Below are 13,767 nucleotides of genomic sequence, written 5' to 3'. Positions count from 1 at the left end.
TTTCTCTCTCAGTTTGTCAACTGAGTTGCTTGAGGACAAGCAAGGTTTTAAGCTTGGGAGTTGATATGTCACTACTAGGAAAAGGGCTATAGATGATATAAATACTAATGGCGCACCAGACAAGTAGTGCGCCACTACTATATAGCAGTGGCGCACCATGTGTAGGTGTGCCATTAGTGTGATGGACACTAATGGCGCACCACACACTCGGTGCGCCACTACTATATTATTTTTTTGCAAAAGTACTAATGGCGCACCGGAGCAGAGTGCGCCATTACTAGTTTAACTAGTAATGTCGCACCACTCACCCAGTGCGCCACTACTATATATTTGTTTTTTGCAAAACTACTAATGGCGCACCACCAGCTGATGCGCCATTAGTAACCAGGGTTACTAATGGCGCACCCCCTGGGGATGCGCCATTGCTATCACCCCCGCTAAAATCACATGCGAGTCCCCGCGCTCTGTGGAGAGGACCTGGCCACCACTCTCCTCTTCCTGCAGCCTCGTCTCCCTCCAAACCCTAGCCTTGCACGCCGCCGGCCGCGCTGCTCCGCCTCCTCCTGTCCTCCACTTCTCTCCTCCCTTCCTCCCACGATCCGTTTCCTCTCCTTGCCCGCGCCGCCTCCTCCCCCATGGATAAGACCCGTCTGTCCCCCCATCCCACCCCGCCCACTGCCGCCCGGTCCGTCATTAGGGTTTCGTTGGCCAGCCAGCCATGGCGATCCTCGGGGAGCTCGGGACGGAGATCCTCATCCCTGTCTGCGGGGTCATCGGCATCGTCTTCGCCGTCGCGCAGTGGTTCATCGTCTCCAAGGTCAAGGTCACCCCCAGCACCGCCTCCGCCGCCGCCGGCGCCAAGAACGGCTACGGCGACTACCTCATCAAGGAGGAGGAGGGCCTCAACGACCACAACATCGTCATCAAGTGCGCCGAGATCCAGACCGCCATCTTTGAAGGTGAGCTCACCCGTCCCCTTCGCTGACAACGGTGGTGGTCCCCCCCTCTCCCTCTCACCCGCTCCCTCCCCCAGATCTGGTTCTCAGCCTCTCAGGCTCGGAAGCTTTGGTCCCCATGATAGCGGGCATCGTTTGGCTTGTGTGGAGAACCAGAGTACTCTGGTCTTTCTTGCAGAGACCCTTCGCCCGGTTGTCACTGTCGGCATTCTGCTCAATGCAAAACAGATTCCTTGTAATATAATTTCGTCTCGTTTTGATAGAACTTCTAGAAAAACTACTACATTTTTGTATGTCTGGTTTACTGCTAATATAGGGCCTAGCTAGCAAGGCGAAAAATGATGTCACAAACCAGGCACTAAATACTTTTTCGTTGAACATGCCTAAAGTGGACACGAATTCCATTTGAAAGCTAACGATCTTTTGCTATTTTTTGGACAAAACACACTGAATTATTTTACATTTTGTTGTATCCACCAGGGAATGGAGCATACATGCGATGGATCATTTGATCAGACTATATAATGAGTGGGAAATGCAGCTACTCGTGCTCCTTAGCTTCACACTGCAGTTGTTCCTCTTCTTTGCTTGCAGGCTCCGGCGGTGTAGCGGCAACAGGCTCCTACGGATCTCCCTTTGGGCTGCTTACTTGCGGGCAGGCCTGGCAGCAGTTTATGCACTCGGCTACCTGTCACGGCATCGGGATAACAACATTGAAAGGCTAAGAAGAACCGAACAGCTGGCTTTCTTCTGGGCAGCATTTCTCCTCATCCATCTTGGTGGGCAGGACACCATTACTGCTTTCGCCATGGAGGATAACGACTTGTGGTTGAGGCATCTCTTGAATCTGTTGACCCAAATTGCACTAGCTTTATATGTATTCCGAAAGTCCATTGGAAGACACAGCCCTCAAATCTGCTTCGACGATGACATCTCTGTCGTGCCCTGCTACTGCTGCAGGAAGAGGTCAAGCTATTGGGGACGTGGCTGCAGGGCGACCGTGCCCTCACCTTCTGCCACATCCTCGCCCGCAACGCCGTCAGGGCCAAGCCAGCCCAACTCGCCTTCGGTACACCGTCAGGGCCAAGCCAGCCCAACTCGCCTTCAGGTTATGGTCTTGGTGGGTCTTCCATGGCTCTATTCGGAAGAGTTGGTGGAGGTATCTACACTAAGGCTGCTGACGTGGGTGCTGACCTTGTTGGCAAAGTTGAGAGGAACATTCCTGAAGATGACCCAAGGAACCCAGCTGTAAGTTCTCTTCTCACTTCTCAGCTTTTGGCTACTAGTTTTAGGCAAATTAGCAGACATTGCTTACAATTTATATTGTGACTATTTTGCTTCATGACATATCCTTTGCTGAACTTGGAACTCTTGTTTGCAGGTGATTGCTGATAACGTCGGTGACAATGTTGGTGATATTGCTGGAATGGGATCAGATCTCTTTGGTTCATATGCAAAGTCTTCCTGCGCTGCTCTTGTTGTTGCTTCCATCTCATCTTTTGGATCAACCATGATTTCACTGTGATGTGCTACCCACTGCTCGTGAGCTCTGCAGGCATCATTGTTTGCTTGCTCACCACACTCTTTGCAACTGATTTCTTTGAGATTAAGGCTGCAAACGAAATTGAGCCTGCTCTGAAGAAGCAGCTCATCATCTCCACTGCTCTAATGACTGTTGGTGTTGCGGTCATCAGCTGGTTGGCTCTTCCAGCTAAGTTCACCATCTTCAACTTCGGTGCTCAGAAGGAAGTGTCCAATTGGTAATTTCGTGGGTCAATATTTGTTCAATTCTGCAATGTTGTACTTCCTTCTGATTATGCTTTCTTGATTTTTCACAGGGGCCTTTTCTTCTGCGTGGCAGTTGGTCTATGGGCTGGTCTGATTATTGGATTTGTGACTGAATACTACACTAGCAACGCCTACAGGTAACTAAAACATTAGTTTCTAGTTATATTATTGTTCATATTTTATGTTATTGTGCCTTATCCCCGAGCTGTTTCCTTGTGGCTGCCCTGTGCAAGATGTTGCCGATTCCTGCAGAACTGGTGCTGCCACCAACGTCATCTTCGGTCTTGCTCTGGGGTACAAGTGTGTTATCATCCCAATTTTCGCTATTGCTGTCAGCATCTACGTCAGCTTCTCCATTGCTGCAATGTACGACATTGCAATGGCTTCTCTTGGCATGCTAAGCACAATGGCAACTGGTCTTGCCATTGATGCTTATGGTCCCATTAGTGACAATGCTGGTGGAATTGCTGAGATGGCTGGCATGAGCCACAGAATCCATGAGAGGACTGATGCTCTTGATGCTGCTGGCGCCACATCTGCCCGGTGGATGGCTGTGGAAAGAAATTCTTCACGCACAAGCACCTGCTGCAGCACTGCGAGGTTCACACCTAAACGATGAAGCAGTTGAAGAAGGCTACAGGAGAGGAGAGGACTCCAAGAGATCATCCGATGCGCGTCGAAGGGTACACTTGTGGCATCGAGGGCTGCTGGATGAGCTTCGACACGAAAAGGGAACTGTCCCTGCATGAGCGTGACTTGTGTGTGTAAGTGCATCTAGTGCCCCTTAGTGATTTTGGTGGTTTGAAGACTTATAGGTTAAGTATCTAATGTGTTTATAAGTGTACACATGATCTATAAGTCATTGAGGAGTTTGCGATATTTGAAGAATATCGACCCCTAAAAATATATGTCTTCAGTTGAAGAAATTGGTTTGAAGCTGAAGAAATGAATCACGAGGAATCTGCGATGAAATTGATATTCCTCATGAAGATATTGATATTGAGAAGATCGGTGGTTCCTGAAGAACATCATTTTGAAGAAATTGAAGCGTGAAGATTTACGTTTTCTGTTTTAGTTTCTTCGAAGTTGATGAATAGGAACACCGTACTGTTAAAGGGGGTCAAAGTAACACTATGGAATGGACTTCCTCATGATGCTCAACCCAAGCCAAATCCTACCAAAAGCCTCAAGTGAGGAATATGAGTGACATGAGGACTCTCACAGTTGAGGGTCCCGATAGTTTCGATAGCCACGCCAAGTCACTGGTCTTATCCGCTCCAACGGTCATATTATTTAAGGGCATTAATGTCAAATCATGTCGGGATGCTCCCAGGCTATAAATAGCCTCCCCCCACAACCACTAGCTGGTTGGCTGCTCCGTTAAAAACTGACACTTGTCATAAGAGCAACCCAAATTCCTCAGAGCCTACGAGAGTAAATCATCAGTGAGGAAATACACCACCCACCGAAACCAAAAACCAAACCTAGTGACTGAGCATCACTGAAGAAGTTGTTCCTGTGTGGGACTGAAGCCTTTTACCTTTGAGGACTGTGCATCCTCCAGACGGTTAGGCGTCATGGTCTAGAGCAATCCAGCAGTCAATTGTGGATCGCCGGGTGACCAAGTTTGTGAGGGTTTGGAAGTCTGGCCTGAAGACTTACCACAAGTGTTGGGCGAGGACTGTGTGTCCTTAGCTCAAGGAGAATACGGTAGGGACTGTGTGTCCCGGGACTGGGTGTCCTTTGGTTTCAATACCAAGCCGCTCCAAACCAGATGTACAACTGTCACAGCAGTTGGAACTGGATCATCAACAACAGTCTTCACCAAGAATCGGGTTCTAATTCCTCAACTCTTTACTTTCTCTGTATTATGTGTTGATGACTTTCACTGTGACTGTTTGAAGAATTTTCTGAAGACTTTCTCCGAATTTCCTCAACCCCAAATTCTTCACAATAGTTAATCATCATCTGTATTCTGCGTGCCTGCTTACTGTGCAATCTGTTTTCATAATCTTCACTCGGTAATACTGCTGTTGCGAACGATTGCACGACTGATCCTTAACTGTTTCCGCTGTAAGTTAGTCATCAGTGAGGAATTTCCTCAAAAGGAATTTCCTCAGTGATGAGATTCTAAAAATCTCCTATTCACCCCCCCCTCTAGTCGATATAACGCACTTTCAATTGGTATCAGAGCAAGGTACTCCCTTGTTCTGTGTGATTTTGGTTTAACCACCTAGAGTTTTAGTTATGTCGACTGCAGGCATGTTTAAGGTGACTGCAGCATGTCCTACCTACGAGGGAAAGAATTTTCCCTTCTGGAAGAACAAAATGCAAATGCATCTACAAGCTATAGACAATGATCTCTGGTATATTGTGGAAAATCGTGTCCCCTTCATTTCTGCTAGTGTCACTGCAGCTGATGTGAAGAAATTCAAGAAACTCGATTCTCAAGCGAAGAACATCATCTCTGGTCATCTGAGCCCTGGCCAGTTTGGAAGAGTAAGTGCCTTAGGCTCTGCAACACTGATCTGGGAGAGACTGTGCAAGGTAAATGAAGGAGTATCAACCCAACGCGACTCTCGTGTTGATATTCTTCGCAATCTCTTCAATCGCTTCAAGAGACATGACAATGAAAGCTGCCAAGACACCTTTGATCGCCTCACTGACATATCAAATGAACTGCAATCACTGGGAGCTCGAGACATCACTGATCACGAAGTTGTGAAGAAACTGCTGAGATCTTTGGATTCTTCATTTGACACTTTAGTTCTGATGATTCAAGAAAGACCAGACTACAAGATGCTAGATCCTGCTGATATCCTCGAAAGGCTAAATACTCATGAATTCCAGCTAGAAGAAAAGAGAGATCTATATGGACAAAGCTATTCCAGACCACGTGCACTGAAGGCAAGAGCAATTTCCTCATCTGAAGAAGAAGACACAGATGACAGCAGTTGTGACCCTGAAGAATTTGGTCAGGAACTTGCAATGCTTGTGAGGAAATTCCAGAGATTTACACGACGAGGCCAGTTCGGTAAATCATCAAGAAGAGACATGAGGAAATCAGAATCTGCATGTGAGGACTAAAAGAAACGAACCTGTCACAAGTGCAAGAAATCAGGTCATTACATTGCTGATTGTCCTCGCTGGGGAAAGGAATCAAAGAAGAAGAAATACAAGGATGACAGTTCTGATGACTCAAAGAAGAAGAAGAAATCTTCAAAATCCTCATCTTCAAAGTCCTCCTCACACAAGAAGACTAGCTTCAGAAAGGCTCGGGCACTTATTGGCAAGGAAATGGATTCCGAGGCAGAATCAGAGGAATGTGATGAAGAAGAAGGCTCTGGAGAAGACTCAGAATCCGGACAGGCTAGTCTTGCACTAGCAACCACTTTCGTCAGCAAGTCAATCTTCAATCTTGAAGAAAATGATTGCACCATCCATACTGATGAATATGCTGATGACTTCGCTCCAACCTATTGCTTCATGGCGAAAGGTTCAAAGGTATCAAATAATGCCTCCTCCTCTGATTCAAGTGACTGTGAACATGATGATTACAAAAAACCCAGTTACAGTACACTTGCCATCATTGCCACTAAACAACAAACCGCTCTGGAAAAGCTTCAAAAACTGCTAGACAAAAGTGATGATCTGTTGAATGATGAAATGAATCTTAATCAAATCCTCGCTGATGACATGAAAAATCTTCAGTCTAGATTTGATATTCTTCAGGATCGTTATGATACACTCCTCACTGATCATGAGAAGCTTTCCTACGAATTTATTCAAAGGAAGCTTGATCTTGAGAAGCTGAGGATGTCTTATGATGATTTTCGTATGGAAAATGATTCATTACTAGCTCAATAGATTAGCGCTAGTCAAGCTGAATTTATTCCTCCATGTCTTAAATGCATTGAACGTGAAACTGCAAATTCCTCACCAGAATCATCAAATGCTACAAATTCTTCAACTGCACCTGATGTGTCTATTTCCTCACTTGAGGAAAACACAAATGTCACTGATGAAAATGCAGGGTTGAAGGAATTGTATGTGACAGGCATGTACAAAAGCCTCAAAGGACATCAAATCCTTTGTGATGTGCTCAAAAAGTAGATCTTGAACAGGAACCCGAGGAAAGAAGGAATTGCCTTTGAGAGGAAATTGAATGCTAATGGATCTTATTGGAAACCTAAGCAGTATCCCAAAACCTCATGGGTTGCTGCTACTGGGCCTCCTTTTGATCCATCTAATCTAACTGGCTTCTCATGTGAATTATCCTATTCCTCGGATGAGTCATTTGATTCCAACTATAAACTGTTCAAAAATCAATCTGGTGAAGTATTTGCTCGATATGTTGGAACTAACTGCAGGAATGGCCCTCCTCTGAGGAAAATCTGGGTTCCCAAAAGTTGTCTTGAAAATCTTCAAGTGAATGTCCTCATGACATTACCTCTGAAGAATCTGAACCCCAGATCAAATTCCTCAGGAGGACCAAAGTCTTCAAGAGGATCAAAATCCTCAACTGGTCAAAACTATGCTCGTACCCGTGCTTATGCATCTAACATGCAGGGAAACTACAAGGAATATGATTATGAGCGCTACTCCTCAAATCATTTTGTTCATAAATCATCAAACCAGTTCTCTGCATACTCATATGAGTACTTTAACCCCCCTACTGTCAAGAGAAGTGCATTAGCTTCAATGCCACCTTTCTCATATGGTGCTCGCAGGATGATGAACGCTTTGCCACCCCTTCGGATGTGGGTGGTGAAGAAATCAAACTAATCACTTCTGCAGGACAGGTCTCCAGATGAAAATCATCATTTGAAGAATTTGCTGGAGACCTGAGGAAATGCTTGATAGGACGCAAGCTAACGATTGATGAAATAGAAATATTTCACACGTCCTTATATTTCTGTTATGATGAAATCACTGAACTTATGAAATTAGTATCATATTCTTCAAATCTGAAGCATATGAGATGGTAAGCTGTACTAATTCATCTACAGGATGACGAACCCAAAAATACTGAGTGGGTTCTCGATAGTGGCTGCACACATCACATGACTGGTGATAAAAGCCTACTGATGAATATGCCACTAACTCCGTCACCTCTGAAGCAAATCACATATGCTGATAAAGGTAAAAGCAAGGTATTGGGACTTGGCAAAGTAACTATTTCCAAGGATAGGCATATGGACAAAGTGATGCTTGTTGAATCCCTTGGTTTTAACCTCATGTCAGTCTCGATGCTTTGTGATCTTGATATGATTGTTATCTTTGGTAGATATAGATGTGTAGTCATCTTGGAATCTGACAGATCCAAAGTCTTTGAAGGTGTAAGAAGAGGGGATTTGTACATTGTTGACTTCTCTACAGGTCCTCAACCAGCCACTTGCTTACTAGCAAAAACCTCAGAAGGATGGTTGTGGCACCGAAGACTAGGTCATGCAGGCATGAGGAATTTGCACACACTTGAAAGAAGAAGGATGTCATTGGCATCGAATCAGTCAAATTCCTCAAGGATCATCTCTGCGGTGCTTGTGAATCTGGGAAAATGACCAGATCCAAGCATCCCTCCAAAACCATCATGACCACTACACGTCCATTTGAATTGCTTCATATGGATTTATTTGGACCTACTCACTATGCAACACTAACCAATGCAGCATCTCTATATGGCTTTGTCATAGTTGATGATTATTCCAGATACACTTGGGTGCATATTATAGTGTATAAAACTGAAGTGCAGGAAATCTTCAAACGATTTTCTTCAAGGGCCTCGACGAACTTCGGCATCAAGATCAAACATATCAGGAGTGATAATGGAACCGAGTTCAAAAACACTGGTCTTGATGATTATCTTGATGAACTTGGTATTACTCACGAATTGTCTGCTCCTTATACTCCTCAGCAGAATGGTGTCGTCGAAAGAAAGAACAAGACTCTGGTTGAAATGGCAAGAACTATGCTTGAAGAATATCAGACTCCTCGTCGCTTCTGGCCTGAAGCAATCAACATTGCATGCCATATCATCAACAGGGTATATCTTCACAAATTCCTCAAGAAAACCTCATATGAACTCCTCACTGACAAGAAACCCAATGTAAGTTATTTCAAAGTCTTTGGTGCAAAATGCTGGATTAGAGATCCTCATCATAGCTCAAAATTTGCACCTAAGGCACATGAAGGTTTTATGCTCGGTTATGGAAAGGACTCGCACACCTACAGAGTCTTCAACAACTATCACAACAAAGTTGTTGAGACTGTAGATGTGCGGTTCGATGAAACTAATGGCTCGCAAAGAGAGCAATTGCCTTCTGATCCAGATAAGTGTCTCCTGAGGAAGCAATAAAGCTTAAGCCTACGGAAGACATTGTCCCCATTGAGGAAATTGGTGAAGAAACGATCCCCATCGCTGATGAAAGCCAAGAAGATGCTCCTGAGGAAATTGCAACAGCACCACTTCCTCAGCCCAGACAAAATCCTCGACCAGCTCATCCGAGGATTGCAAATGAAGTAGAACTTGACAAAATCCTCAACGACATCAACGCGCCAAGTCCTCTCACTCGCTCAAAAGCTTCACACTTAGTTAACTTTTGTGGGCATTTTTCTTTTGTATCCATCTCAGAACCCTCAAAGGTAGCTGAGGCTTTTCTGGAACCAGAGTGGATCCAAGCCATGCAAGACGAACTTCTTCAATTCAAGCTGAATGACGTATGGGAGCTCGTCAACGACCAGATCCTCGCAAGCATAACATCATCGGCACCAAGTGGATTTTCCGAAACAAGCAAGATGAGGACGGTCAAGTGGTGAGGAACAAGGCACGACTTGTAGCCCAAGGCTACACCCAGGTTGAAGGAATAGATTTCGATGAAACTTTTGCACCTGTTGCTAGACTTGAAGCTATTCGAATTCTACTTGCTTATGCTAATCATCATAACATCATCTTATATCAAATGGATGTGAAAAGTGCATTCCTCAATGGTAAGCTTGAGGAAGAAGTATATGTTGCTCAGCCCCCAGGTTTTGAGGATCCAAAGAATCCAGACAAAGTCTTCAGACTCAAAAAGGCTCTGTATGGCCTCAAGCAAGCCCCTCGGGCATGGTATGATACATTGAAGGAATTCCTCATGAAGAAAGGCTTCAAACCTGGTTCACTCGATCCAACTCTTTTGACAAAATCTTATGATAATGAGCTATTTGTATGTCAAATATATGTTGATGACATCATATTTGGTTGTACTGACAAAAGATACAGTGATGAATTTGCCTATATGATGAGTGAAGAATATCAGATGTCCATGATGGGGGAGCTGAAATTCTTCTTAGGTCTTCAAATTCGTCAACAAAACAATGGAATCTTCATATCACAGGAGAAATACCTCAAGGATGTTCTGAGGAAATTTGACATGCATGAATGCAAAGGTGCCAAGACTCCAATGCCTACCAACGGTCACCTCGGCACTGATGAAAATGGTAAAGATTTCGATCAGTAGGTATACCGTTCTATGATTGGCTCTTTATTGTATCTATGTGCATCTAGGCCAGATATAATGCTTAGTGTTTGCATGTGTGCACGTTTTCAAGCAAAACCGAAGGAATCACACCATAAGGCTGTGAAACATATTCTTCGATACTTAGCTCACACACCAACACTAGGATTGTGGTATCCCAAGGGCTCCAATCTTCATCTGGTAGGGTATTCTGATTCAGACTATGCTGGTGACCGTGTGGATCGCAAGTCAACATCTGGCACATGCCATTTCCTCGGAAGATCACTAGTTTGCTGGTCCTCAAAGAAGAAGAACTGCGTATCACTCTCCACTGCCGAAGCTGAGTACATTGCTGCTGGTTCTTGTTGTGCTCAATTACTATGGATGAAGCAAACCCTTAAGGAGTACGGCATCAACATGAAGAATGTGCCTCTCTACTGTGACAATGAGAGTGCTATCAAGATTGCATATAACCCAGTACAGCACTCGAAGACCAAGCACATCCAGATTCGTCATCATTTTCTTCGGGACCATGTCCTCAAGGGCAATATCCTCATCGACCATGTGAAGACTGATGATCAACTGGCTGATATCTTCACTAAGCCCTTGGATGAGAAAAGGTTTTGCAAGTTGCCGTGTGAGCTAAATATCTTAGAGTCTTCAAATGTTTTGTAAAAACATGCACACATCCTAACACTTATGCAAAGTTGATGACTTAGATGTGCAACACATGATGAAACGATTTTCTTCAACCAATGAAGAAAGTCACTCTGAATGTGAAGAAATTAACGAAGAAATTGATTCTCAGGGCCCTACGACAATTGTACGCGGCGTCTGTAATCAACATTGTTATATGGTGGGTAACGCCACCGCCCAATGTGAAATTCCTCAAGTTGATTTTCTTCAAATGATCAATTTCCTCACAATGCATTTTTCTTCAAAACAGTTGTTCTTCATTGTGACGATCTATTGCAAAATCTTCAAAAACACTTGATGACTTTCATTTGCCTAGGTAGACTGTGATTTCTAGTCCTCAACGGCATTCACTTATTGCTATTTCTTCAAGTTGATGTTTCTGCTAAGTGAATGTGATCGGACCCTACTTTCCCTCTACGCTATACTTACCCAGTCTATTCAATTCTTCATATGCGTTCTACTTGAAACTTTGTTCAAAATCCTCACTGCATCCTTGTCAGCTGATGATTTGGTAACAAAAATCCTCAAATCCTCAAAAATTGTTTTCTTCAAAGGAACAGTAACTGAACCCCCACTTCCCACGATCGGATAACCACGATCTCCACTATCTCCACCGCATCGTACGGGAGCTACACGTGTCCTGCGGAGACGTAGAGGCAAGGGCTATTCGGTCCGAAACTTTCGCGCCAAACAGTAACTTTCGGGCTATAAATATGTCCTTAACCCCTTCAGTATCTTCTTCGCCTCATCGCTCTCCTGCCATCACACTCTCCATCGAACCCTAGCGCCACCGCTGGTTGTCTTGTCGCCGGCAAGGAAGAGCTTCACTGCCTCAACCTTTTCGCCGCCAGGATCACGCTGGAGTCGGAACATCTATGTCCGCCGCCGCCGTAGACGTCCTCTGCTGCCAAGTTAGGGTGCATTGGACACTTGACCGAAGAGCCTCTCCAACACCACCTTTTGTGTTCTTCGTTCGCACCTTCCAGGGTAAATATATCCCATTTTTACAGCAGATTAGATCTGAAATTTTACCTCTCCCATGTGAAATCTGTTTTTCCTCAAGATACGATCCGCACATGATTCCTCAAACACTATTCATCACCACAATCATTGATGAACTAGCTAAGCATCTAAGATTTTCACGAGATTCCTCAATTCTGCGAATTTTAGGATCTGTACAACTCTGGAACCCAAGAACAGTATGCTTAAGCAAATTCCTCAACCACTGGTTATATTCCTCAAACTGTCAAACTTTTTCATTTTCTTCAAATCTAAGAACGCATATGACCTCTCCAAATTCCTCGTAACTATACTCTGTTCACAGGTACACACATGTCAGCTGATGAATCTCTCGGCTCTCATCACATTAACTCATTTGCAGCGTTTTTGGAAGAAACTCTTCAAGGCTCATCAGAATCCTCAAGAGTTCAAAATCATCAGCAAATTCCTCATCTGAAGAAAATGGAGGAAGAGAGGAAACAGAAGGGAGGAAAGAAACTGGAGCAGAACACAGATGTTGATATTCCTGATGACATATACATGGACTATTGCACGCCTGATGAAGAACCTGATACAATGGCTAAAATAAAGATTAGGCTGCAGAAAATTGAACGCAGATGGGCACAGGAGTGGAAGGAGTACAGGTTTGTGACCCCAAAATATGCGAACAAATTCGCTTTGAAGCCTCCTGGCAGAAGGGCTCCACTTGAGGATCATCAAGTAGCTCATCCCTCAAGTCTTATGAAAAAGAAAGGCATCTGGACAAGCTCAAGAAGCAAGCCGAAACGGCATTGAAGAAATTTAATGAATCCTCAGCTCCTGCCTCCGGTGCTGCTCATTCCTCAGCAGCAGAAACTTCAGGCCCAGAGATTCCTCAAAAGCAGTCTGCGCCATCAAAACCAAAAGCTCCAAAGCCTCAAGAGAAGTCTGGACAGGCTTCTGTCACAAAACCATCAACGCCAAAACCCTCAGCTCCAAAACCCTCAGCTCCAAAACCCTCGGTTCCAAAACAGTCAACACCAAAACCATCAGCGCCAAAACCCTCAGCACCCATCTCATCTACACCAAAGTCCTTAGCTCCACCTCCAAAACCAGTACAGAAGAAAGTCGTGAAGCCTACGACTGCCAGCTCCATCTCCTCACTCCCAGCTGCAACTAGCTCGGAGACAAAGTCTTCAACACCCCTTGTGAAGACTTTGGCAACTACTGAACCTGCACCTCTGCCCAGCCCCAGCAAAATCATCGCAGTCCCGTCTGCATCAGAGGGAAGTGATCATTATGATGATGAATCCCTGGAAGCCATCATCAGGAACAAGCAAGAAAGGGTAGCACAAGCATCATGCAGTGCTATTCCTCTAGCCATGGACCCCAAGGTCCTCCTCGACTTCATCAATGTATGGTATGAAGACCCAAACACACCCATTGATGATTTGAAACTTCCTCCTGGCGTCAGCCACATGGTGGCCACCTTCATAAACGAAGCCAAGTGGAAGGAACAGAAGGCCAAGCAGGCAAAGATTGCAAAGGCCAGAAAGGAGAAATTCCTCAGGCAAAATCTCATCAAGAAGACGCCTGAAGCATTGGTGTCAACCCAGGCAGAGCTGCAAGTCTTGACAGACAAGTGTGAGAAACTGTCAGACCGCAAAAGCATCAAACGCAATTTCATCAAGCTAGGCACTAGTGTTGTTGATGACTACAACAAACGTCACCCACCACCAGCACCAACTCCTCAGCCCCTGGTTGAACAGCCAGAAGATGCATCTCCTGATGAGGAGGAAATTCCTCAAGATGAGGAACAACACCAAGAGAGACGTGTTGATGAGCCGGTCATT

The 13,767-nt window shown here is 44.8% G+C and overlaps 1 pseudogene; it reads left to right on the top strand.

Annotated features, from left to right (window-relative positions):
- Positions 1-714: 714 nt before the first annotated feature.
- LOC123409507 lies at positions 715-3,363 on the top strand (annotated as a pseudogene).
- Positions 3,364-13,767: the final 10,404 nt, after the last annotated feature.

This window comes from Hordeum vulgare, chromosome 7H (assembly GCF_904849725.1).
Source record: "Hordeum vulgare subsp. vulgare chromosome 7H, MorexV3_pseudomolecules_assembly, whole genome shotgun sequence".
NCBI classification, from domain to species: Eukaryota; Viridiplantae; Streptophyta; class Magnoliopsida; order Poales; family Poaceae; genus Hordeum; species Hordeum vulgare.
The sequence above is the reverse complement of the archived record's forward strand: the minus strand, read 5'-3'. Positions and strand labels throughout refer to the sequence as shown.